At 44.5% G+C, this 26,829-nt stretch overlaps 1 long non-coding RNA gene across 1 annotated transcript in view; it reads left to right on the top strand.

Annotated features, from left to right (window-relative positions):
• LOC310689226 overlaps positions 1-26,829 on the top strand; it is a 96,517-nt gene that overhangs the window by 2,894 nt on the left and 66,794 nt on the right. The gene's annotated exons all lie outside the window — the stretch shown is intronic.

The raw sequence follows: 26,829 nt of genomic DNA, 5'->3' as shown, positions 1-26,829 counted from the left end.
CCGGCGGTGGAATTCCTCCACCAGGTAGCTGTCATTGAAGGCTTCCATGGGAACCCATGTGTTTTTGGACCCGGGTTCCCCCCTCCCAAGCTACCAAATACTCCACCTGGCGCCTTCGCCACCTTGAGTCCAGTATTTTCGTGGCCCTGTGATGGTGTTCCCTTTCTTCTACCTGCGGGTGTGTGGTGTCTTCTCCCTCTTGCCCCTGGAATCCCCGCCCCTCCCTATACGGTGAGAGCAGGGACCTGTGGAAAACCGGGTGTATTTTCATGCTATCAGGCAACCTGAGCTTAAAGGCCACGGGATTGACTTGCTGTGTTACCTCAAAAGGTCCCAGTCGTCTGGGTTGCAACTTCTTGCACCCCCCTTTGAAAGGTAGCCCTTGGGTGGACAACCACACCCGGTCCCCCACCCGTATGGTCTCCCCTTCCCGGCGGTGCTTGTCTGCCTGCCTCTTGTAAGTTTCCTTAGCCCACTCCAAGTTCATCTTAAGTTGCTGGTGCAGGGCCTCCATTTCTTCCACAAACTGCTCTGCCGCGGGTACGCTCCAGTTTTCCTCCCCACTCCCTGGGAAGGCCCTGGGATGACACCCATGGTTGGCCATGAATGGGCTCATTCCCCTGGACACGTGTTCAGCGTTATTGTACGCGAATTCGGCCAGCGCTAGTTTCTCTACCCAATCATTCTGCCTCTCGCTGACGTAGCAGCATAGGTATTGCTGGAGTATACTGTTCACTCTTTCTGCTGCCCGTTGGTCTCCGGGTGTCTCGCCGTCGAGAAACCCACTTCGACCTGCAACAAGCTCATGAGCTTCCTCCAGAACCGGGAAGTAAATTGTTTTCCGCGGTCGGACAGAACCCTCAAGGGGGCGCCATGCAGCCTGAAGATGTGCTCCACAAACAACCGGGCTGTTTCCTCTGCCATTACCGCATGCGAGCAAGCTATAAAGTGGCACATTTTTGTTAGTAGGTCGACCACTACCATTACTGCTGTCTTTCCCCGGGACTTGGGCAAATCTGTCATGAAATCAATGGACACCACCTCCCAGGGTTTTCCCGGCGTGGGTAAGGGTTCCAGTAATCCTGCTGGGGCAGCCCTCTCCCCCTTTGCCCTTTGGCAGCAGTCGCACCCCCGTACATTCCCGTACATCCTCCCTCACCCTGGGCCACCAGAACTGCCTGGTCACCAGCATCATGGTTTTGTGCTGTCCAAAGTGCCCCGCTGTGGGGTTGTCGTGGAGTTGTTTGAGTACCCTTCCCCTTAGGTTCTCCCCCAGTACGTACAGCGCTCCCCTATAGTACAGTACCCCTTCCTTCTCCTCAAACCCTTCTTGGGTCCCCCTTCCGTCTCGGAGCTCCCGGATTTTAGTTTGTGCGAACCCGTCGTTTCTGGTCAGCCCGGCTAGTTCTCTTTTCTCCACCAAAGTTCCCCCACACACCCATCGGTCCTCGGGGATCACGTGTCGTTTCTCTGGCGGCCCCTCTCCTTCCAAATACTCCGGTTCGCACGAGAGAGCATCTGCTCATACGTTTTCCTCTCCGGGCACGTATCGGATTTCAAAGAAAAAATTGGAGAACTCCTGTGCCCATTGAATCTGTCTCTGGTTGAGTACTCGTGCTGTCGTCCAGTACTCCAAGTTCTTGTGATCTGTGCAAACCTGGATCTGTTGTTGCGCCCCTATCAGCAGATGACGCCAGCGACGAAAGGCCGCGTAGATCGCCAGCAGTTCGCGGTCATACACGGTATAGTTTTGCTCTGACTTGTTCAGTTTTATCGAGAAAAAGGCGCACGGTTTCCATTCCTTCTGGCTCCTCCCTGGCTGCAAAAGGACCGCCCCAATGGCTCTGTCGGATGCGTTGGTCTCTATCCTCATGGGTTTCTCCAGATTTACGTGCAGGAGTTGCTCTTCCGATGCGAACGCCTTCTTCAGTTTTTCAAAGGATTGCTGGGCCTCTTCTGTCCACACAAACTTCCTTTTGCTACTGAGACAATCCGTGATGGGCGCTGTCAAGTGGGCGAAGTTCTTGATGAACTTCCTGTAGAAGTTGCTGAACCCTAGGAACCTCTGCACGTCCTTCTGGGTTTTGGGAGCCTTCCACTCCAGCACTGCCTGCACCTTGCTTGGGTCCATCGCTAGGCCCTTGTCAGACAACTTGTACCCCAGAAACTCGACTTCTCTGGCGTGAAACTGACATTTCTCCAGCTTGACCCACAACTGGTGCTTCTGCAGCCGTTGCAGCACTTCCCTGACGTCTCTAACATGTTGCTCCTCATTGTCCGAATAAATTAGGGCGTCGTCCAAGAAGGCTACACAGTTCTTGTACAGCAGAGACCCCAACACGTGGTGCATGAAAGCTTGAAAATAGGCGGAGCCTGACTGTAATCCAAAAGGCATAACTAGGTACTCAAAGGCCCCTAGGGGTGTGAACATTGTGGTCTTACATTCGTCCCCCTACCTCATCCTGATCAAATTGTATGCGCCCCTCAGGTCCAGCTTGGTAAAAATTTTCCCTTTCCTCACTCGCGTTAAAATGTCATCAATCCTGGGCATTGGGAAGGTCACGGGTTCCAACACCAAGTTGACCCCCCTATAGTCCACAACGAGCCTGGGTTTATTAGTGTCCTTTTTGTCCACAAAGAACACCGGACTGCCCCCCACCGCTTTTGATTCTCTTATGAAGCCTCTTTTCAGGTTCTTGTCAATAAATTCCCGCAACTCCTTCATCTCCCTGTCCGACATGGCATACAGCTTACCAACTGGCAGCTGAGCCCCCGGGAGCAAGTTGATCTGGCAGTCAAAGGGCCTATGGGGTGGCAGTCTATCTGCCTCCTTCTCGCTGAAGACCTCCCGCAGATCTGCATATTGCGGCGGCACCTCTGCCTTCCGCTCCACAGCCATCCCAGCCACTCTAGCCATGCTCATCCTTGGGGTTTCTCCTCCTAGACAGTGTTCTAGGCAGTAAGCTGACCCAAAGGTGACTGTCCTCTGATGCCACGCCACCACTGGATCATGCTGTGCCAGCCAGCTCATTCCTAATATTATTGGGGGCCCTGCTAGTGAGGCGATGTGAAAGGCGATGGTCTCCGAGTGCCTGGACACCCTCATTCTCATTGGTGGGGTTTGGTGTGTCACTTCCCCTCCTAGAAGCTCCCTGCCATCAATAGTGGTTACTTGCAAGGGAAAATCCAAGGGTAGTAAGTGGAGCTGGTGCTCTAATGCAAAATCTTTGCTGAAGAAATTACATGAGCTGCCTGAATCCAGCATCCCTTTCACCTTGACTGGGTGCCCGTTTGGGAGTTCTAGCACCACTTCAATGGCTATTGCCGCCTTGAGGGGGTCTGGTTGGGGCACTTTTACTGGTTGCTGGCCTGGCTGCTGTGCCCCTTGCGTGGCAGCCAAGCGTTCCCCGTTTCCCTGTTCCTGTTCCTTTACCACCTCCTCCCCCCCCCTGCGGCTCCCACCATACCTTGCCAAGCCTTTCTTTGAGGGCAGGCTCTGGCAAAATGTCCTGGCCGCTGGCAAAGGAAACACTTCTTGGTGGTTTTCCAATCCTTTCCCTCCTTTTTGCGCCCTTCGCTGGTGTTTGAAACTTCCCGCGTGTGTGCCCCATCTATTTCCATTGGCTCCGCTGGCGGGGAAAGCTGCTTTGGTATCTCTGGAATGCGGTAGTCATGGCAACGTTGCTCTCTCCCTTCCCACCTCTCCTGGGCCCGCGCTTCCTGCCGTACGCCAATTGCAAGCACAGCCTTGGTCAGCTGATCCATTCCCTGCGGGCGGGGTGCGCGGGAAAGCTCATCCTTCACCGTAGGGGATAACCCCTCCTCGAATAGCATTTGTACGGGTTCAGAGTCCAGTTGCCACCCGAGGCGGTGAACTATCATGGCAAAGCACGACCAGTAGTCTTTAACTGACTGGTTTCCCTGTTTACAGTTCATCAGTTTCCGCTTAGTCACACTTTGTTGTACATCACTGGAAAACATTGTGTCCATCGCCTGAAAGAACCTCCTCAGGTCCTGCATGGTGGCATTCTGCATTGCCATAAGGGGCCTGATCCATTCCCTGGCCCCATCTTGTAGGTGACCCACCACATATGCCACCCGCGCCTCATCGTCTGCAAAATCGCCCTGCTGCAGCTTCAAGGCGTACTCTATTTCCGTGCAGAACACACTATATTCCTGCGGGTTTCCTCCAAATTTGTGCACCAGTCCCAGTACCTTCCTTGCTATGGGGGAGGGCCTGACCTGTGCATCTTGAGATCGCCTTTCATCCAGCCGCGCCGTCAGGATGGCCACATGCTGCTCCAACTCTCGGTTCCTCTCCACCAGAGTTTGCTCTCCAGCTGCTCCCTCCTGGGCGTTCGCTCCTCCGGTCCTGCTCATGATGCTCCCTGCCTGCTGCTGCGCACGAGCAACTTTCAGGGATTGACGGATTGCTGTAGAGGGGTATGAGTTACTCGTGCGTAAACTGGTGCCTTTCTCGGTTAATTTGCCTTGTAAAACCTTCTGACTGCACAGCCCCTTCTCATGGTGGCTGCCTCAGTCACTGGCAGAATCCGTCAGTGGGTGTTTCTTGAACCTCTTCCAACATAAAAGTTGTTTGACACCCAGTCTCCTCCTCCTCTCACTGTGCGGGAGTCTTCTGCGCAGGGAAGGCGTGGGTAGCGGAGGACCTGGGCTCTCCTCACTGATGTCCAGTGAAGAGTCCTGGAGCCCTCTCTCCACTTCCCCCGTCTGCCTCTCCTTATCCCCGGTGTTGCGCTGATTGGCTTCCCCCTCTACTGAGCTGTCTCTCCCCCTGCTGCTGGGTCCTTCGCCAGCATCATCTGGGAGCCTCCCCTTCGCCTCTCGCTTCGATGTCAGTTCCCTGACACAAACCTTTTATAAAAGAATGGAAATGGTTTATTGAATATTTACAAACAAATTGTAAACAGATAAGGAAATTGGCAGGATCACTGTAACAACCTGCAGTTTCATAAGAGTATATAAATAAAGTAGATTAATAGTAAGTTAAGTTAAGCTGATTTAAAATATGCCGTTAAGTTAATGCAGTTAAGTTAATTTAGAATATGCAGGAGATGATAAAAATAAATTTAAGGAACTGCAGAAAGAGGAGGAAGGAAGTCGAGTTTTGAAATATTAAAATAACTGTAAAACTATTGAAATGTATATAACTGAAAATCATAAAAATAAATAAATTAAGAATTCAATTGTTGGAATAACCAGGTCCGCTTCTTGGTAATGAGTCATTAACGTAACAAAGAAAGTAGCTCTGTTCTCGACAACAAATGGGTGGTCCCTATACTCCCTCAACTAGCTGTTAGTTAGAAGGGCAAAAACTAGAGTTGTGTGTGATAGATGGCTAGAAGCAGGGGGCAGGCAGAAGCATAGGGGAAGAGCCAAGCTTGATTTCGGTTTGAATCCAAGACTGTTGCTGTTGGAGAAACAAAACCTTAAAAAGGTAAAGGGACCCCTAACCATTAGGTCCAGTCGTGGCCGACTCTGGGGTTGTGGCACTCATCTTGCTTTATTGGCTGAAGGAGCTGTGTCATGTGGCCAGCATGACTAAGCCACTTCTGGCGAACCAGAGCAGTGCATAGAAACGCCGTTTACCTTCCCACTGGAGTGGTACCTATTTATCTACTTGCACTTTGACGTGCTTTCGAACTGCTAGGTTGGCAGGAGCAGGGACAGAGCAACGAGAGCTTACCCCGTTGCGGGGATTCGAACTGCTGACCTTCTGATTGGCAAGTCCTAAGCTCTGTGGTTTAACCTACAACGCCACCCATGTCCTCTATCATAGGCTCAGGTTGTATATATATTTAAACAAACCACATATAATAAAGACACCACAGTCTCTGCTGTCCCTCATTCCAAGGACAGCAAAACCTGGGTAAACAGCTGGCACCCCTGGAATCTCACACCAGTCAGAGATTGGGGTGGCATGCAACAGTATGGATACCTCAGTGATGACTTTCCAAGTTTGTATGTTGGTTCCCATTGTTTATTATCTTTCTCTACGAAAGGCAAAACGTGATAATGTTCATGTGAGCATAGGAACACAGGAAGCTGACTTATACAAAGGTGAGACCATTGATCCATCTGCCTGCGTATTGTTTACATTGATTGACAGCAACTCTGTAAGGTGTTGGCAGGTGATATTTCCAGTCTTGCAAGGAACTGCTGAGTACTGAAGCTGAGACCTTTTGCATGCTATCAAATGTTCAATCACCAAGCTATAGCCCTTCCGCATATAAGAACAAATGCTTGTCAAAGTAGGTGCCACCTCTGCATACAGTTGCCCATTTTCTCTAGACAGATTTTTTTTGAGTGGAGGGTTCATCAGGTCCGGTTGTCTCCACCGCATCAACCCAAGGTGGCAAGTGGGAAAGACAGCTGCAGTTGCTGCTGCTTATTGGTTGCTACCTTAAGCAGCAGTTTTCTTTTCCTTGTAAGAGCAGCTGCTGCCTCCTCACTCATGTGCACATATGCCCTGCTCTGTGCCATATCCCCTCTAAGCTTGGGTGGCAGAGGGAGAGTAGGCATGCAGCACTGTGGCACAGAGCAAGTGGTTTGACCCACACAAGTGGGCGCAAACACACCATCTAGGTATTCTCATTGGGTGGTAGTAGCTGCTGCATCTCAGAAGGGGCAGCTAGCACAAATCTGCATCTGCTTCATCTTAACATTGACAGTAACTTTGAAAGGTAAAGGTAAAGGGACCCCTGACCATTAGGTCCAGTTGTGACTGACTCTGGGGTTGCGGCGCTCATCTCGCTTTATTGGCCGAGGGAGCCGGTGTACAGCTTCCGGGTCATGTGGCCAGCATGACTAAACCGCTTCTGGTGAACCAGAGCAGTGCACGGAAACACTGTTTACCTTCCTGCTGGAGTGGTACCTATTGATCTACTTGTACTTTGACATGCTTTCAAACTGCTAGGTTGGCAGGAGCAGGGACCGAACAACGGGAGCTCACCCTATTGCGGGAATTCGAACCGCCAACCTTCTGATCGGCAAGTCCTAGGCTCTGTGGTTTAACCCACAGCACCACCCGTGTCCTAACTTTGACAGTAAGCTTTTATTATTACTCATTTGACTTCATTACCAAACCCACACTGAATAATGTACTATTTTATGACATAGTAGTTAAGTGGGATTAGGGTTGCAACTTTAGTGAAAGTCAACGTTATCATACCTTGTTGGGTATACGTTTGGGAAGAGAGAAAGCTACTTTGCAAACAAGACCTGACCCGTGATTTGCCAATTTATCATCCTTAATCCGGAGGGGCAAAATAACTCGAGGGAAGGAACTAACAGTTATTAGCAACTAGGAAATACCATGGGGGCTAAAACAGAGTTCTGCTATTATTTCCTTTCCTTTTGAAAAAAATATATTTTGTTTTTCCAGCTCTCAACCACCCACCCCACCCCATGTTTCTTTCTATGGGTTAAAAAGCCTAGCCTTCTGCTGAAAGGTAGCTGCGCAAGTTTACTTCTGTTTAGGATTATCTGTCATAGGTGTTTTGCTTGAGATTCCTACATTGCAGGGTGTTGGACTAGATGATCCTCACGATCCCTTCCAATTCTATGATAATAAAGTTTCAGGATGATGTACAAAATTACCGTATTTTTTGCCCCATAGGACGCACCGGCCCATAGGACGCACCAAGTTTTTTTGGGGGGGAATAAAGAAAAAAAAATTATTCCCCCCCCCCGGCGCTTGTGGGGCTGGCAGCGGGGAGAAGCGCTCTTCTCCCCACCGCCCGCCTGCAGACCAGGTCCGGGGACAGCGGGAAGACGCGCTGCGCCTCCCAGCTGTCCCCGGAGCTTGCAGGGCAGACAGTGGTGAGAAGCACGCGTCTCCCTGCCGTCAGCCTCCGAACCACATCGGGAGACAGTGGGATGGCGGTGTTCCGCCTCCTCGCTGTCCCCCGACCTTGTGGGGCTGGCGCTGCAGCTCTCCTGAAGCCTGGAGCGCGAGAGGGGTCAGTGCGCACCGACCCCTCTCGCTTTCCAGCCTTCAGCGAAAGCCTGCATTCACCCCATAGGACGCACACACATTTCCCCTACATTTTTGGAGGGGAAAAAGTGTGTCCTATAGGGCGAAAAATACGGTAAATCATAAAGCACAATTAAAAGGAAAACAGATAATCATTAAGGTGATTGGTTCATCAACAAAATTAACCTCTGAGGCACCCCTAAAAATTATTTTCCTTTGGCATTGGACCCCTTTGCACTTAGCCAAAAATAATACAACTCCCTCTCATCTGTAATACTTTCATAAATATATGTATATTGTCATTCTGACATTGATTAAAAACAGTTTTTTTCTCTCAATTCATTATAATAAATAGGTTCTGCCAGTTTTGCTTTTTTAGGAGAATATTAGTAGCTACTTTAGAGAAACTGCGCTGTGAGATTATTTTTCTCCTACCCCACCCCACCCTACCCCACCCCACCCATATAATTGCTCTTCCTAAAGCCATATTATCTTTTGATACTCCCAGTATTTGGTTGATTATTGTATTTTTATCAGCTTACATGGGAACCCCAGTGGTCTTATCCAGCCCCTGATCTTTATTATATTTGGTTGGCTTCCACACTATTAAGAAGTTTTGAAGTGTTTTGCCTTGGGCTGCTGTTGGGAGGGAAAGACACTACCTTGACTATACAAAACTAATGACACATTTATTTGGATCCTGTCCATGCTACATTTGATTGGATAATTGGACCATACCTTTAGGGCTGTCTAGTTCAAAATCAAAATGCACACTTGCAAGATCGACTGTCTAGTTCAAAATCAAAATACACACTTGCAAGATATTCTAGGCATGAACTATTTTAGACAGGACTTACCAGGACAGGGGGAAGTTGAATAACATTTATGATGCAACTTATTCCATGGCTCGGTTGTTCTTACAGTTGGAAAACACTTTCCAATATCAGTCCTATGTGGATGTAGTAAAGGCACATATAATGTATGAAATCTATATTAAAACAAATTTATGCTTCTCTGGCTTGTATATGTAATAGGCTGGCATAAGTAATATTATGAATAATATACACCCATTGGAAGCTTACTGCTTAGGTCTATCCAAATCATTTTGTTATTGTATTGTTGCAAACCACCCCAATCTCTGCTGAACGGTAGCAAGATTCCAGGAGCTTTGGCACTTAACCAGGGGTTGTGTTCTTTTGCAGTGAAGAATGGTTGCAACTGTAGTGTCTTTACGAAATATGGTTTATTCACATATATTTACACCTGAGTTTTATGGCGTTCACAGCAGAGAGGACAAGCAATTCAGAGGGATCCTAAGCACCGTCCTCGTGTCTCTCTGTAATGGCCTGCTCCAGCCACCCAGCATGGCTATTGCCCTTCAGTCCCTCCGTGGAGTTTTGCTCACTTCCTCCTTCTCCTTCCCAGCTGTACTTGCAGAAAACAACCCTTCTCCTTCCACTTTGAGCATCCCCCTCACAGCCACCCTGGCAACCTCCCTTTCCCAAGCCCATTGTGAAAGGTATTTTGTCCAGCTGCTTACACCAGACCAACGGCAATCCTACCCCAAAAGCTACTGGGCAGGGGGTCTTATGTTTTGCCGATGTCTTACTGTTATCAAACAAACCAGGCCATTATCAGTCTTTTCTTTCTTCAATGACCTATCCTTGCCAGACTGGCCTCATGAGGAAGCTAGCCAGTATTAGTTCCAGCCCTTGCTAAATTTACAAATTTATGAGTTTGCTCAAATTCCAACCCATCTCTTAATATAGAGATTATTGGGGGGGGGGTTCTGCCCCTATCACTCATAACAGTTTATAGTTTGGACCTTAAGATGCCTTTCACAAGTGAAAAGGCATGCTTCACCTCAAGTCTGCCGATTCTGTAGCCCTGCTGCAACCCTGCACAGGCCCTACAACTTGGGATGGTTCCATAACCCCCAGGAGTGGCATTTTAACGGGTTCAGTGGGCCTTTAGTTAGCAGAAGACTCATTGTTGCTAATTTGTTCAATAGAAAATGTCAATATCTGTGGAAGTAGATAATAACCTGTTTTGAATTTTGAATGAATTAGTTCTTGTTCAAGCTGTTTGTCTACTCCTCACAGAGCTACAATTCCCAGGACTCTTAACTACATCCCCCCAAATTCTTTAAAGCCATGCGCTTTAAATGTGTGATGTGGATATGACATGAGTTATGCCAATACTAGTGTTTAGATGAGGTACACAATGCCAAATGCTTAAGACATGAAAAACATAGTATACTTGAACTTTCAAAAAGCTTTCAACAATGTAGCTCACCAACAACTACTAAGCAAGCTTAGTGGTAATGGAATAAGTGGAGAGGTCCTCCTGTGGATCAGGAACTGGTTAAGTAACAGGAAGCAAAGAGCAGTTATCAGAATGGAAGGATGTAAAAAAAAGTTGAGTTTCTCAAGGATTGGTATTGTTCATAAACAAACCAGCTCTTCGCTAATGGAGAAGACACAAGTTTCTCATGTGTCCCAGTTCCAGGTACTTATATGACTGTGCTAGAGACTGTTACAAAAGAAATATCCACACCTAGATGAGTTATTGATTGTTATCACGGTAAGCTCTCTAATCAGCTAGTGTGGTAGCAGAAGAACACGAGGAGAGCCTGCCGGATCAGGCCGATGGTTCATGTAATCCAGCATCCTGGCCAACCAGGTGACACTGGAAAGCCCAGCATTGATAGCTATAGTGCCACAGGTATTTTAAATACTGAGCTGTTTAGTGGATTATCCTGAGATATTTCCCACAGCAAATCATTTTCACTCCATTTTAAATATTACTTGGAATGCAGTATCCAGTTCTCATGTAATAAATGTTAAAAGTGTATCCCTAAGAGGAGGCTAACTTTGTGTAGGGGAACTAGCTATACTGTTGGGAAAAGGTTCTGTTACATTAGGATGTCCAGATGGAGAGGACAGACTTCTTGTACTGTTTAAAGGTAAAGGTAAAGGGACCCCTGACCATTAGGTCCAGTCGTGACCGACTCTGGGGTTGCGGCGCTCATCTCGCATTATTGGCCGAGGGAGGTGGCGTACAGCTTCCGGGTCATGTGGCCAGCATGGCTAAGCCGCTTCTGGCAATCCAGAGCAGCGCACAGAAACGCTATTTACCTTCCCGCCTATTGATCTACTTGCACTTTGACGTGCTTTCGAATTGCTAGGTTGACAGGAGCTGGGACTGAGCAACGGGAGCTCACCCCATCATGGAGATTCGAACTGCCGGACTTCTGATCGGCAAGTCCTAGGCTCTGTGGTTTAACCCACAGCGCCACCCGCATCCCTCTTGTACTTTTTAGCAGCTGTATAAAAAGGGAACATGGGCTGTTCTCCCCACTTCTGATTGGAGTCAATATTCTCCCTGTTTACTAAAAGGCCATTGAGCAACATCATATTGTTTTGCTTTTAGAAGCCTGTCTTGAAATATCCACCCTTTCATCACTTTCAGTTCTGCTGTGACCTCTCAGGACTGAGAAACCCTCATTTTAGGGACATTAAGAAAATGGAAACAGAGTCATTCTATTTTTCCATTTAAATTTTTTTTAAAAGCATGCACATACTTGCTCTTTATCAATATATCTAATCCAGCAAAACAGTTGTGGTTATATAGCTATTATGCATGATTACAATGATTTTATAATGCCTCACGTGAAGCTTCTCTGCAGAATGTAGGTCAGATCTGCAAGCTGTGCAAAGGGTTTGGCTGTGATGAGAAACAGCCGCACCTTCAAGAGAGTAGTCAAAGCATATTCACTTAGTCTTTCTTCATCCCTCTGTACAAAAGATTCTTCAGCATCTTTCATATTTATTGTTCATTACTGCAAACTGGGAGGTAGCTCCAGGAACAAGGAGCAGAATCGTCAACAATTCAAATATTTTTGCAGCCTAGCCACAGACATACACAAGTGAGTCTCCAAAATAACCCGAGAGAAGATGAGTAGAATATGCACCACATGCAGCTAGTATGGAAAATAGCTGTAAGCAATTTGTATCAACAAACTCTGGGCCATTTGGCATATAGTGTGTCTTGCTTGCCTAAATCAGTTTAGACTGCAGCTGAAATGCTGAACTGATGCTTGCTGGAGAGCAGAGTTTAGCTGCTGTTAAAAAGTAGGGTAGTGAGCAACTTGCCTTTTGTTTCAACTGCTTGTGATACAGTCCTGTGTATTTCCTGTGACAAAGATGGCGTTAATCAATTGGACTCGGTCATATAAACAGTTTATTAATGAATGCAGCTTTCGAGATTTCTGTAATTTTGTTTGATTTTCAACTTGATTGTTCAGTGCCATTGAAAAAGGTGCACTTTTACTTTCTTTGGGATGCTGGCAAAAACTCCAAAAACACACACAAACTGTGTTTGGCTGCAGTTAAGTGGTGTAGCTGGTGAACCAGTTGATAGCTGCCACCTGGGCAGCTAGGAATAATGGCTAACCCAAGGTTACTTTCACATCACAAGCCTGATCTTTTAAGAGGCCATGTGAATTCAAGCATTTCCAGATTATCTGGCCATCCACCATACTCATATCTGGATTTAGTTTCATTTTATTCACTCTCATCTAATTAAACTGACAAGGCTATTTTTATTGTACAGACTATGTCACTTAGCAAGTATAAAATGAAAAGTGACAGGAGAGTCCCTCTGTATTCAATTCAATGTTTATTACCTATGGATTCAGGTAGGTAGCTGTCTTGGTCTGACACAGTAAAAATAAATTTAAAAATTTAAAAAATTGTCCATTAGCACCTTAGAGAGTGAATTCAGTGTAATAATAATAATGATAATAATAATGATAATAATAATGATAATAATTTATTATTTATCCCCCGCCCATCTGGCTGGGCTTCCCCAGCCACTCTGGGCAGCTTCCCCCCAAAATATTAAAATACTGTAATACATCAAACATTAAAAGCTTCCCTAAACAGGGCTGCCTTCAGATGTCTTCTAAAAGTCTCGTAGTTGTTGTTCTCTTTGACATCTGGTGGGAGGACGTTCCACAGGGAAGGCGCCACTACCGAGAAGGCCCTCTGCCTGGTTCCCTGTAACTTAGCTTCTCACAGTGAGGGAACCACCAGAAGGCCCTCAGTGCTGGACCTCAGTGTCCGGGTAGAACAATGGGGGTGGAGACGCTCCTTCAGATATACTGGACCGAGGCCCACCTACCACAGCTGACAGCCAAGGATCAGACAAGAGGAGTTCCAAGATTTGGGGTGGGGGCACGCTGAAGAGCGACTTGCTGGAGGGAGCAGCCAGTCTCGTCCATCATGATGCTTTCTGAGAGCGAGGCACTGGCCAAAGAGGGCTTGGGAGGTCCAGAACGTAACTCCTGCGCAAAATGAGGATTGCCTGTAGTCTCTCATATTCCCATGCCTCCCCACTGCAAACATGGAACCCTCCACTGCCCTTGCTGCTCCACAATCTTTGAATAGTGGTAATGGCAAAACGGGAACTTTTCAGGGCCAGATCAGGAGTGGACTGGGTCCACCAGATCCATAGCCCTCCCAAGCCTCTGGAAGGTGAAGGGAAAGTATCCAAGCTCTGGAAATGCTGTGTTTAGCAGAAGGAATCTTGGTCAACTTTAAGGAGACTTGAAGCTTTCAAACTCTAGCATCTAGTCTGGGACACGGAGGATGGGGGAGGTACACAGAAGGAGAAGGCAGCTTCCAGGACTTTGGAAGCTATTTTTACTATGAGTTGTAGGAGTGGAATTCAGGGCAGGCCTGGTCCACCTCGTTACTTTAAACAGTAAGTAAAAGGGTGAAACCTGATTGCCTAGTGGGTTTTTATCTTGATTTATTCCAAATTCATATGGAGGGAGCAGCATGCTTACCATAAATATGTGAATGTTTTTAATTATAACTGTTGTTTCTAGAGTACACTATAATAGAAACATAAGTTAGGAATTCCACTTTTCTTCAGCTGCCCTGCTGGGACTCTTCACCTTTCCCAGCAATCCTGTTATAAAAACTTAAGATGAGCCTGATGTATCAAGCCAGTGACCCATCTAGTCCTGTTCTCACAGCGGCCAATCAGATACACCTGTGGGAAGCCTGCAAGCTGGACATGAGCACAATAGCCCTCGGCCAACCTGCAATTCCCAGCAACTGGAATTGAGAGGCATATTGCCTCTGACAGTGGATGAAGAAGGTAGCCATTGTGGCTAGTAGTAGCCATTGATAGTCCTCTATGAATTAGTGCTTCATAATCTCTTTTTGTTTTAACAACCCTGAACAATTTGGTAAACTTGGCCACAGCACTGCTCACCCCTAACTCCAGATGCTTTATGAACAAGTTAAAATGCACAGGTCCTAATACTGAACCTTGGGGGACTCTACTTTGTACATCCCCGCACTTCTAGAACTGTCCCTTTATTCAGACTCTCTGCTCCCTGCAACCTAGCCAATTCCTGATCCACAAGAGGGCCTCCCCTCTTAGTCCATAACTGCTAAATTTACTCAGAAATCTTTGGTGAGGCACCCAGTTGAATGCTTTTTGAAAGTCCAGATCCACTTTGACAACCAGATCTTCTCAACTAGTGCTTGTTGACACTCTCGAATAATTCTAATACGTTTATAAGAAAAGATTTGTCCTTGGACAAGCCAAGCTGGTTTTGCTTCAGCAAGGCTTGTTCTTCTATATCCTTTGTTATTTTATCCTTAACAATACTTTCCACCAGTTTTCTAACTGGTCTGTCATTTCCAAACATAAATTTATTATTATTATTATTATTATTATTATTATTATTATTATTATTATTATTTATTAAAAGGACATGTGTGTTGCTTAAAGATGGAAAGGGGGGCACCATTTGCCTGCAGAAAGACTCATCTCAAGACTCCACTGCAGAGATGCTTTCCCCTCTCAGCCCTTTTCATTTCCTGAGTCTGTCAGAGTCCTGGATTCCATTTGAATTCCTTCTCCTTCTGGGACGTTTGTGTTGGATCTGTAATATTGGCACTGAAAATAAAGACTATGCGGTTCTGGACCTCCATGTGCATCAGCGGAGCAAGCATAAGCTCCTTCTGCCTGCCTCCATTCCACCCTGTTCTGCCCATTTTCATGTCTTTATGAGGTTTTGGGGTTACTTCCAGATTCAGTACTGTGCACATATGCGCAATCATGTTTCATCTGGACACACCTAAATTGGTTGTTGCCTGTCTCTTTTTCTCCATGACTGGAGCAGAAAAGCTGTCTTTTTCTGACAACCCCTGAGATGTTCTCCCAGACACAGTAGGCTTGTGCCCTAAGTGACAAAATTATAACAAATTATAACAAAATAATAATTATTTTAATGCAACTGGAGTCTGATTTGAAAGTACTTTTTTAAAAGAAGTTTTATTGCCCACTCTTCAAGAGTGAAATATTAAAAACAGTGGTAGATGTGCAACATAAAGCCAGAGTCAGCATGATAAAAACAACAACATGGAATGAAAATGGTTAAAGTTCTCACATGGCTGGGAGTTGCAACTTGCAACCTTTGTACTAGGCATTGCCCTTTAAAAGTGCAAGCATTCCTCATGTTATGCACTTCATTTTATCATGCTTCGCAGATACTGTGCCTTACGAGGACACGGGTGCAACTACAAACAGGCCATTGGCTACAAACAATTTACTGATTAATACAGGCAGCCCAGTCCCTCTAGGGCTGCAGCTGGGTTTCCCCCCTCCTGTCTGTGTAGGCAGTGTGGCCTGGCTTAACAGACAGTATTATAATGCGAATGTGACTACTATATGCACTGGGAAACCAAAAAGATTGTGTGACTTGCTTTGGGATAGAACCGGATGGAATTTGCTGAAATGTTGGGGAGGAAATGGGGGGAAATATTGGGAAGTGTAGATTTTGGTGAATTTCCTTAAGAATAACTCAAAAACTTTTTTTTTTAAGTTTTGCAAAAGAAGCTGAACAATTTTGGACAAAACTAAAAAAAAACACCTTTCACTTTTTGAGATATGGCAACCCTAGAATTGCTTTTGAGAACCAAACCCACAATAGGGTGGTATCTCAGGTTACAGACGCTTCAGGTTACAAACTCTGCTAACCCAGAAATAGTACCTTGGCTTAAGAACTTTGCTTCAGCATGAGAACAGAAATCACATGGTGGTGGCTCAGCGGCAGCAGGAGGCCCCATTGGCTAAAGTGGTACCTCAGGTTAAGAAAAGTTTCAGGTTGGGGGGCCGCTAGGGGCACATTGGAAGATGGCCAACAATACCATCTCTTTGGCTCACACGAGGTAATTAAGAGGCTGATATGGGAGTATGCAGCCTCCCTTGTTACCCCAAGGGAATGGGGAATACTGCCTCACCTGCGGTTGCCATAAATCACCCCCGAGTTCAAAAGAAAGGGGTGAGGACACAAGGTGCACAGCACTCATGTGAGACGGCTCTGATCGCGCGGCCTGGTTGCAGCAGCTCAAAATAAACAATTAGAGAGAAGCAAATGCACATATTTCGAGTGAAGAACGGGAGTCAAGACTGCTAATTGAAGTGACCTCTGTGAAGTGGAGCGATGGGCTGGATTTAACAGGAAAATAAATCAAGAAGAAGATACATCAAAGGGTCGGTATGTTGGAATGGGGGGGGGACTTTTTAAAAAAATCTTATGTGATTACCTAACAATCCCCCCCAGGAAGAATCGTTGCAATTACTGATTATAAGCGGGATGATTAAGAACTGTGTGGAAATGAATTACTAATCAAAGACATGGCTTGTGGAAAATTTGGAAAGGAATGGAGGACCTTTGGAATGACGCAAATATAAAAAGTGACTTGTTAGGAAACAGGCCTGGTGGCAAGATTTACAATCGAGGGGGAGGAGACCATGGTTTTGTTATTATATCGGACTGTGAGTTTGACCTGGCAGAACCTCCTAAGAAACTCGAGGAGAGAATGACAGGCCTGCGAGGATTTATGGGCAGACTTTAAGAATGTTTTGTACGAAAGTGTTGAAATGGCGTCTGTCTGTTTGAATATGGCTCTTGGAGGAATGGAAAATCCACACAGGATATAACAACGTCTGTTTCCAACCCGCTTGTGGAGACAATCAGAGGTCACAAAGAAAGGGATATATGATAACAAGAAGATGAAGAAAACAATAAAGAGAAGATTGGACAGAACTGTGAATACTTTTTGGACAGAACTGTGAATATGAAAGCAGCAGCAAGAGAGATGTTTGGATCCCTTTCGGAGCTCGAAGCATGGGTACCCCCAACAAAAATTTAAAAATTTGGCTTTGTAATTTGGAATTAATGTGATTTGATTGGTTTGTTAATAAAAATTATATTTTTTAAAAAGAAAAGTTTCAGGTTACGAACGGACCTCTGGAACAAATTAAGTTCTTAACCCTAGGCACCACTATATCTCCAAGGTATGCCTGTAGTTATTTTTGCATTTTTTTTGCTTTTTAAAAAGCTTTTTTTCCTTTTGCCTTTTTTGTTAAAAATATTGAAGACCTAAAAGAAACAATTTTTCAACCTGAGCTTTTCAATATGATAACAAGCAGACACCATATGATAAAACTATTACGTATTCACCCATGCTGGCCCAAGACATTTAGGCAAGTAAGGTAAACTGGCAATAGTATCCCTACCCCAACCAGGGAAGAAGGGTGAGGTGGGGCGGTTAAGATCTACATCAGGAAATATGGTGTGTGCTGACGGGGAATAAAGATCGACATCTAGAACAAAGGAGGGAAGATAGAATCATAGAATTGTAGCATTGGAAGGGTTCCTGAGGGTCATCTAGTCCCGCCACCTGTAATGTAGAAATCTCAACTAGATTGTACATGATAGAAGTATTAAAATGCTTAAAAACCTCCAAGGAAGGTACACCACCTCTCATGGGAGTCTATTCCATGGTTGAACAGCTCTTACGGCTAGAAAATCATTCCTCATGTTTACTTGGAATAGCCTTTCTTGTAACTTGATCCATTGGTTCAGGTTTTAGTCTCCAGAGCAGGAGAAAACAAACTTGCTCTATCTTCCATGTGACAGCACTTTAGATATTTGAAGATGTCTATCATTTCTCCTCTCAATCGCCTTTTTACTAGGCAAAAGATACCCATTTCCCTCAACCCTTCCTCAAAAACCTGGGTTTCCAGACCCTTGATCATCTTGATCACCCTCCTCTGCACACATTACAGCTTGTCAATATCCTTCTTAAATTGTGGTGCCCAGAACTGGACATAATACTCCAGGTGTAGTCTGACAAAGGCAGAATTATTTCCCTTGATCTGGACATTATACTTCTGTTGATGCAGCCTAGAATAGCAGCTTTTCCGCCACTCTCTCTTTCATTTCCAATTATCTGGTTCCATCTGCTGGTGACAGCATGTAAGCACCCCAATGAAGACAGACAAAGATGGATGACAAATTCGCATATTCAGCTGTGAAAGCAGAACATGTCAAAAGGCACATACAGTGGTACCTTGGGTTAAGTACTTACTTCGTTCCGGAGGTCTGTTCTTAACTTGAAACTGTTCTTAACCTGAAGCACCACTTTAGCTAATGGGGCCTCCTGCTGCCGCCGCGCTGCTGGAGCACGATTTCTGTTCTCATCCTGAAGCAAAGTTCTTAACCTGAAGCACTATTTCTGGGTTAGCGGAGTCTGTAACCTGAAGCGTATGTAACCTGAAGCGTATGCAACCCGAGGTACCACTGTATACAGTTAAATATTTCAGCATGCTTAATTTTGAACAAGCCAAGGCAGCACAAAAAGAACAAATTCATAGGTAAGCATATCTTTGGAATATGAGGTTCTGGTGTTTAAGGATAGAGATGTTCCTTTAGCCCTGTCCTCATTGTTTCACAGTTCATACCAGTTTCACCATCTTCACCTGTAACATTGACAGCTGGGAGTCTCTTTTACGTGCAGAGGTGGCTCATGCCATTAAGAACCTTAACCTCCCAGGGTGTTCCTTCATGTTGTAATGCTTAAAGAGAGCTCAGGTTCGATCAAAATGCCAAGGTGTGGGCTCATTCAGACTTCCATCCATGCTGAGCTTTGCAGGCACAGGTCTACACTTTTCAGGTCCATATCCAAGGGTTTGGTTCCACCACCCCCATCACTTTCCCTGGGAGAACCTGCACCTGAACTGGAACAAAAATAAATCTGTGGGAAACCTGATTGCCATTTGTTCCAATCAACAACTGCTCAGACCTGGGCCTGGAAAGCATGGACCTATGCCTGAGAAACGCAGCACAAAAGAAAGTCTGGATGAGCTCTAGGGTTTGTTGAGAACACAAAAGTAAGTTAAGAAATCGTGACACACAGGAAGAAGAGGAACCTGGGGGAGGAAGCCTGCATGTTATGATTCTATTTTCAGATAATACTGAACCAGTTTGGTATTATGTCTGAATCATGCGAATGTGTTGATGAAAGAGAAAGATCAAAATCCAAGGAACTATCAGCTTCTTTTAAGAAGAAAATGTGAATATTTGCTCTTTTGAATTACTTGGGAAGTGCAGGAAACCAATTCTATATTGCTGCCTGGGTTCCTATTTTTAATTACCAAGTTTCGCTCAAAGGCAGGTATGATGAATTTGATAAAATCCATCCAGAGTTTGAATTAATTTTTTTATTTTATTTTAAACTGTTTGTGTGCAGCAATCATCCTTGATGCAAAGAACTATGCCAATAGTTCCTCATTGGAGTTGAGGAATTTATGTTTCTCAAAGTAAACCCTTCCGGTTCCACATGTTGTTCAAACTTTGGGGAGTCTAATGTACCCTGCTATTTGAATTAAAAAGTGCAAAAAATTCCATTGTGGCCATGTACGCTGCTGTGTACATCTGAAGTAGGTTTTTGGGTCCCTGCCAGTCATTTGAACTTTTGCATGACTATCATGAGACTTTGAGGCGCTTGTTATAGCAGTACCAAGAATTTAACTACGGTATGAAACCTTTTAACATATCTAGCAAGATGCTGATTCACTCTGTAAAAGGAGCTGCAACTTTTCTCAGACTGCTTACAATATACTCTCTGTCAGTAAATTTACCGTGCAAAATGAATGCATGTCTTGCTGATGTATAATAATCAGATTCCTTGCGTATTGTCCAGGCTCCCGGCAGTGAAATCTCTCCTTTCTCCATACTGTTTGATGTGATTCTTCAATAATTGAAAACACTGGAGAAAGCTCTGGATTTTCAAGCAATTGCCCTGCCTATCTTCACAGGACTTTGCTAATCCTGTGCAATTCTATGACAGAATTCTATGCATCAATTTTCTTAGTTAGCACCATTATTCTGAAGGTTGCTCTAGACATGATAATTGTCCTATTAGCTTTCACTTCCATATAGGAAAAGGTCTTTACATTGTCACATGTCCTAAACATAACTGGTTGTGTCATTCTAATGGGTGTACACTTTATGTGTAGCTGTGCATTCATCATATGTGCGCTTCTCCCCCTACAAAGCAGAAACCCAAAAAGTTGCCAGCCCAGCAGCACTGGTGAAATATTCACAAGAATGGCAGCATGCTGTGTTTCATCATGTTGCATGTGGCAAGCGATATAGCCATTCCAGGCTGTGATTTACTGGTGATGCCCAAGACTTTGCAAAATTGGCTCTCCACTGCCAATGACATCAAAACAACAAAACTCTGCTCTTCTTCTACTACTACTTCTTCTTTGGCGATCACTCGTAGCTGAGTAAGATTGTCTTTCATGAACACATTCTTAACAATGAGTTTGTAAGTGACTGTGGAGGCCAATTCTGGACCCACACGTCCTTCCACAGTGGGGAGATTGGTTTCTGGGTGGGAGTTGATCACGGTGTGGATTTGCCAAGCGTGCCTTCCTCCTAGCATGTTTCTCCCTTGCGTCCTGAGTTCAAGTGTCTTCAAAGCCCATGACACCTTGGGTAAAGGCTGTTCTCCAACTGGAGCGCTCGCAGGCTAGTGTTTCCCAGTTGTCAGTGTTTAAACTACATTTTTTCAGATTTTACCTTGAGACAGTCTTTAAACCTCTTTTGTCGACCACCAGCATTACACTTTCCATTTTTAAGTTCAGAATGGAGTAGTTGCTTTGGAAGATGATCATCAGGCATTGGCACAACATGACCAGTCCAACGAAGTTGATGTTGAAGAATACGAAATACGAAGCAGTGGCACAACAGAGTGAGGCTGACTGCTTTGGAAGCATCTGTTGCTCAGGCCCACTTATATGTCACCACATCAAATATAGGGCTGGCTTAGTATAATATTCAAAGTAGCACAATTTGAAGATGTGGCTATGCTATTTTAGGATTGGTCCATGTTGTAGCCCAGCACACGTGGCAAAGAACTGTGTCTTGGCTTACATGCTCACCTTTGCCATTGGACGGAAGGCATCATTTATGTAGAATTTAATGTGTGTATGAAGCAATTGTATGTTTGATCATTCTGTAACAAAATGAGGAAGATAGACCATGTGGGCAAAACTTAGGTTGAACATATAAATTCCATTGCATGTGGTGGTGGGCGGGTGTGCATGTGTGAGGCCAAGAAGACCCCTGACATGTAGAAGGTTCACAATCAACTCCCCACCTCATAATATTTTTATTGTTTTTCATATATCCAAAACAGTACAAACAAACTCAATTAACTTCTGAGCTGGCCCAAATTTGCACTTGGATAAGTGTTTGTCTGAAAATGCCCCCACTTGGTTATGATGTAATGTTACTATATCAGAGAGAAGTGCATTTTACTATACCCCCTGAGATGTCACATCCCACAGTATTTACAGTTGTACCTTGGAAGTTGAACAGAATCTGTTCTGGAAGTCCATTCAACTTCAAGATGTTCAAAAACCAAATTGCGGCTTCTCATTGGCTGCAGGAAGTATTTCAGGCAATAACTCTGCACATGACACTGAGCTGTACTTCTACATGACAACTATCCTTCTTCGGTCAGAATTGCACTTATGAGCCTCTTATAAAATGCTAGCTGAAATTAACAAAGTCTTTAACTTAAAGGCTCATAATACAAATGCCCCTGAAAGCTCATGTTGCTTCACTTGAATTGAGGCAGGGGTTACAGTCCTGAAAGTTCTTTTCTGGATTGCATTGTAATTTGAAGCACGGAAGAACCCATTCATTTCCCCAAAGCTACGTAGTGGGGTCCCTGCAATGGACACAGCCATCCTCAGTGCTTTTTAAAGGTGCCAATACACACCATGAAGTTGTTACAGTAAGTGTCACACTTGGGGTGCCGGTACTGCATACCATTGAGTACCATCGGGGGGGGGGAGCACTGGTCTAGATGAGAACTATGTTTCCTAATGTCAGCAGCACAGTCTGGTGATGCTGTTGTTGCAGCATTCGACACTAGAGGGAGAACAGAAAGTCCAAAGGAGAAAGGCAATACCCACTTGGCCACTGATGCTCCACCCAGAAGTACATTTAGAGAAAAGGAAGGATAGTGGAGTGGTATTTTAAGGTTGGAGGGTGCATGGAGTTAATGCTGAGGTAATCGGAGGTGACATCACTGGGCGTGACACAGGCTTTCCAAATCTGGGGTGGGCTCAGGAAAAAGGTTGACATGAATTCTGTTCTGTGAACCGCTGTCAGACCTCCAGGTATAGGATGGTATATAAATTCAATAAATAAAAATAAATACAATGAATTGTAAAATAACATCTAACATAAATGACGCAGGTTACAATTACATTTTTTATGCACACTTTACAAACTACAGTGGTTTGGAAAATACACAAATCCAAAATTATTGTACAGGATTTAATATTCTTACACACACACTTCACACCCATGCTTCATTCTACATCATAAATTTATATGGACTTCTACGGCTGCTTTGAAAGGAATGTAGAATTCCACACTGGGTTCTGCCCCCTTAATCTGCCTTTGCCTCATGTAGCAAGGTGTTGCTCACCAAGAAAGTATTCTGTGCTACCTGAAAAAATTCTAGTGCAATTTTAGCCAACTCCAAGATGGTTGAATGCTTTAAAACACCAGCAGGCCTGAACATGGCACACCATCACACCAGCACTGCTCGCAAGTAACAAAATACCGTATTTTTCGCTCTATAACACACACTCGACCATAACACGCACGTAGTTTTTAGAGGAGGAAAATCCGTAGGCATGCCACCCGTAGGCATTCCCTCCATAACACGCACAGACATTTCCCCTTACTTTTTAGGAGGAAAAAAGTGAGTGTTATAGTGCAAAAAATATGGTATTTGGGGACCTGAATGCAGGAGCTTCTTTAGATGCAATTTTTCTTTGAATTGCAGCTCCTCACACAACCCCAGTATGCTGTGGGCCAAACTATTTTCGAAAGCCTCACTTGTAATGTGGGGATAAACACCGATGGGGCCCTTCACATCCCATCGGCGTTGAAAGTGTTCAAGGCCAAGGTGATCCCGACAATTGCTTATGCCATCTCAACTTGGGGGACTTTTGTCAACCTATCTCACCTAGAGGTTATTCAAAATCAATTTTTAAGAGGGATATTGAAACTGCCCAACTGTGTAAGTAATACAGCGTTACGCATGGAACTTAACACTGTATCCCTGGAAAACGCCCTGTGGAAGCATATACTTTGTCACTGGTTATCTCTATGGCACAATCTCCCAAACTTGTACTTGATACAATGTATGTGGAGAGATGATTTCCAGAGCCCATGGGTAAAAAATTTACAGCTGAAAATTACGGCAATGGGAATCTCCCCATCCAAATTACTAGAGCAGGATATAGTTCCAGCTAAAAGAACAGTAACCTGTAAACTAGAGGAGATGGACTTGCAGCAGAAAATGGTCTTGGGCAATGGTACCTGCTCTCCTCTAAACCTTGGTTTATTACCCCTCTTAAGGCTCCCAAATTATTTGAATTCCTTAACTTCTTTGGCTCATAGATATGCCTTTATAAAGGCAAGATTCAACACCTTCCCATCGAACGTGCTGAGAAATAGATTTTCCAATGGACAGATATCGCTCTTATGTGATTGTAATTGTGGGACACCAGGAATCGTTGCATCACATAATTCTTGATTGTGCTTTTCACTCATTGGCTAGGAGCAAGTTTCTTGCTCAATATCTAAAGGGAATTGCTGATGATACGAATGAAGCCAAACTGAGATATCTATTAAATGATGAAGACCCCCTAAGATCACTCACGGTTGCCAGATTCTTGATCAGCGTCCTATCCCTAAAGAAGAAAAACGGACTCCTGTGCGGCTCGGATAACCCTTTTAAACCATGATCTATGTTTTAGGATGTAATTAGGTGATATCACCATTGATGTATTTTATTAATTTATGAGCAGAGGGCGATGTTTAGGTTGCAAATTTATTGTAATGTATGATGTGGTCTTTTGTTTTTGTTTTGCTTTGGTTCTTGTCTGTTTTTGTAAGTTTTGGCGGTTTTAAATTTGGAGGTTTAAGTACATTATGTTGGTATGGGAAACTGTCGTGTGACGGGCCAATGGCCGTAATAAATATCAATTCAATTCAATGTGGGGATAAAGGAAGGTTTAATTATGCGCTGGTTATTATTATTATTTTATAAGACAGATGCCCTGCTAGATGAATAGGGTTTTGACCTGCAAATAACTATGGCAAACATAGCTGAAAGTCCTATATATACAGCTCCGGGCCTTTTGTCTGATGGTGTACAGAAATCACTGTATGCTTCATTTAGATCTCAGGCACAGCACATTTTCTTTTAAATGTTTGCAATAACATGTCAAAACCAGATCCTGTGAATGGCAATGCAGCCTCACAATTGTCCTTTGCTGGGAACTGTCTTATTAATAAATAAAATGAAGCTTTACAAAGCAGAGTCACAAGCACCCACTAACAAGGTGTGGGGAAAACTCACATGAATTAAGATGCAGCTTTTTTGGCACAGGATTTAGCCCATTATTATATAATGCAGAATTCACTTGTAGTTTGGCAGTGACTAGAAGGGCACATGCTCATAGAAAAAGCAGTGCGAGGCCTGTGAACTGGCACCTCACAGATGTGGTAAACTATATTATTGATAAGCCTTCTCTGTTGATCTTTCTTTTAAAAAAGAAACTCATAAATGTGACGTATTCTCTGTGTCCCCTTACCCAGCACCACAAAAATTCCACTCTTGAAATCAAAATTGAATCTAGTTCAGTAACTTTAAAAGCAAGGCTTCCAGGGAGAAGCGTAAAAATTCTTGAGAAACAGATGCACGTAATATATGTTGTGGCTCAGTCTTGGTGCTGTGTGTTGTGCAATAAACTGGGCATTTCCCCCCATATAAAGTGCAGTTGTCAGGTGTGTACTACTGTGACCTCATTGAAAATATGCTCAGTGTTTAGTTTAGATAAATAAAAAGGTGATGGGGTGGAAGGTTTGGTACATTGGGCGAAATTACAGTACATAAATGAGGCATGCCAGATTTCTCATCCTATGACATGAAAAGGACAACAGGTTGGGAGAAGTAACACAGACATCACCAAACTAAATGCTTCATCGAAAGGATGCCATTTTGTCCTAGCTACAATCAAATGGTAAGGCAGGGATGAAGTGAGCCAAAAGAAAAGATACTAGGTCAACATTCAATTGGAAACCAGCACCTGCAGAAAAATACCTAAATTGCTCAAAGCAGTGAACAAACTTGACTTAAAATCTGTTAAGGATCAGGGAGTACACTTTAACCAGCTTTGATCTATTGTTCTTACAAGTCTTCCACATTGGTCTGGATGAAATCCCCACAGTTCCTTTCTCTGGCCATAGCAGGATGGCTCTCATGTCCCAGGCCATCTTATCAGGGTTTGAGTCCTGATAAAATATCCACTTGCCAAAAGGGATTTATTATCTCTGCTGGCTCCTTGTGAGTAACTCAGTTCCACATAGTGTGCTTAGGATGTGCCCATCATTAAAGGATAAAAGAATTAAAGCGAATTCTAAAACTGACAGGGTAGGAGAGGCCTATGTTAGTTTGCAGAAGCCCTGCTGCTTTAAAGATGAACAAAAATGCACAGTTAAACTGGTCAAGCACCACCTGAGGTAGAATCCTGAACCTAAAAAGCATAATTGCTATTAGGTTATAGTACAAATACACTGCTTTAAAAATAACCACTCTATTCATAATCCGTTATACAGTGGTACCTCTGGATGTGAATGGGATCCGTTCCGGAGCCCCGTTCGCATCCAGAAGTGAACACAACCCGCGTCTGCGCGTGCACAGGTCACGATTCGCCACTTCCGTGCATGCGCGAGACGTTATTTTGAGCGTCTGCACATGTGTGAGCAGCGAAACCCGGAAGTAACACGTTCTGTTACTTCCATGTCGCCGCGGAGCGTAACCTGAAAACGCTCAACCTGAAGCATATTTAACCCGAGGGATGACTGTATAAATTTAGAAGGATTTATGTAGCCTGAATTCTTGTACCTACATAGCCTTAAGTGCATGGCTATGCAATATTTTAAAATGTTTCAAATCTGTTTAATTGTACAAACTGACTGATCATGAAATGTTGTGAAGGGATTTAGGAATACAAATAATGAAACTTCAGTACCCCCAAAAACCAAACCTTCTAGGCTCTTTAGGAAGTGGAGAGGGGGGATATCACAGTTTTAAGTGCCTGATATAGAAATGCCTTAAGTTTCTGAGCCTCACTGAAGGCAGGAGTGGAAAAGACATGCTAGTTAGATAAGAATATGAGTGGCAGAAAAATGTATACACCGATGCACGTATGTCCTCTGAGTTTAATAGGGATTATGATTCAGCATTTGACCAAAATGCGGGAGGCAGTGAAAGACAGGAGTGCCTGGCATGCTCTGGTCTATGGGGTCACGAAGAGTCGGATACGACTAAACAACAACATGATTCAGCACTATTCTACTA

Source organism: Podarcis liolepis (assembly GCF_965112155.1).
Source record: "Podarcis liolepis genome assembly, chromosome: 1".
NCBI lineage: Eukaryota > Metazoa > Chordata > Lepidosauria > Squamata > Lacertidae > Podarcis > Podarcis liolepis.
This window is presented reverse-complemented; position numbering and strand designations above follow the sequence as displayed.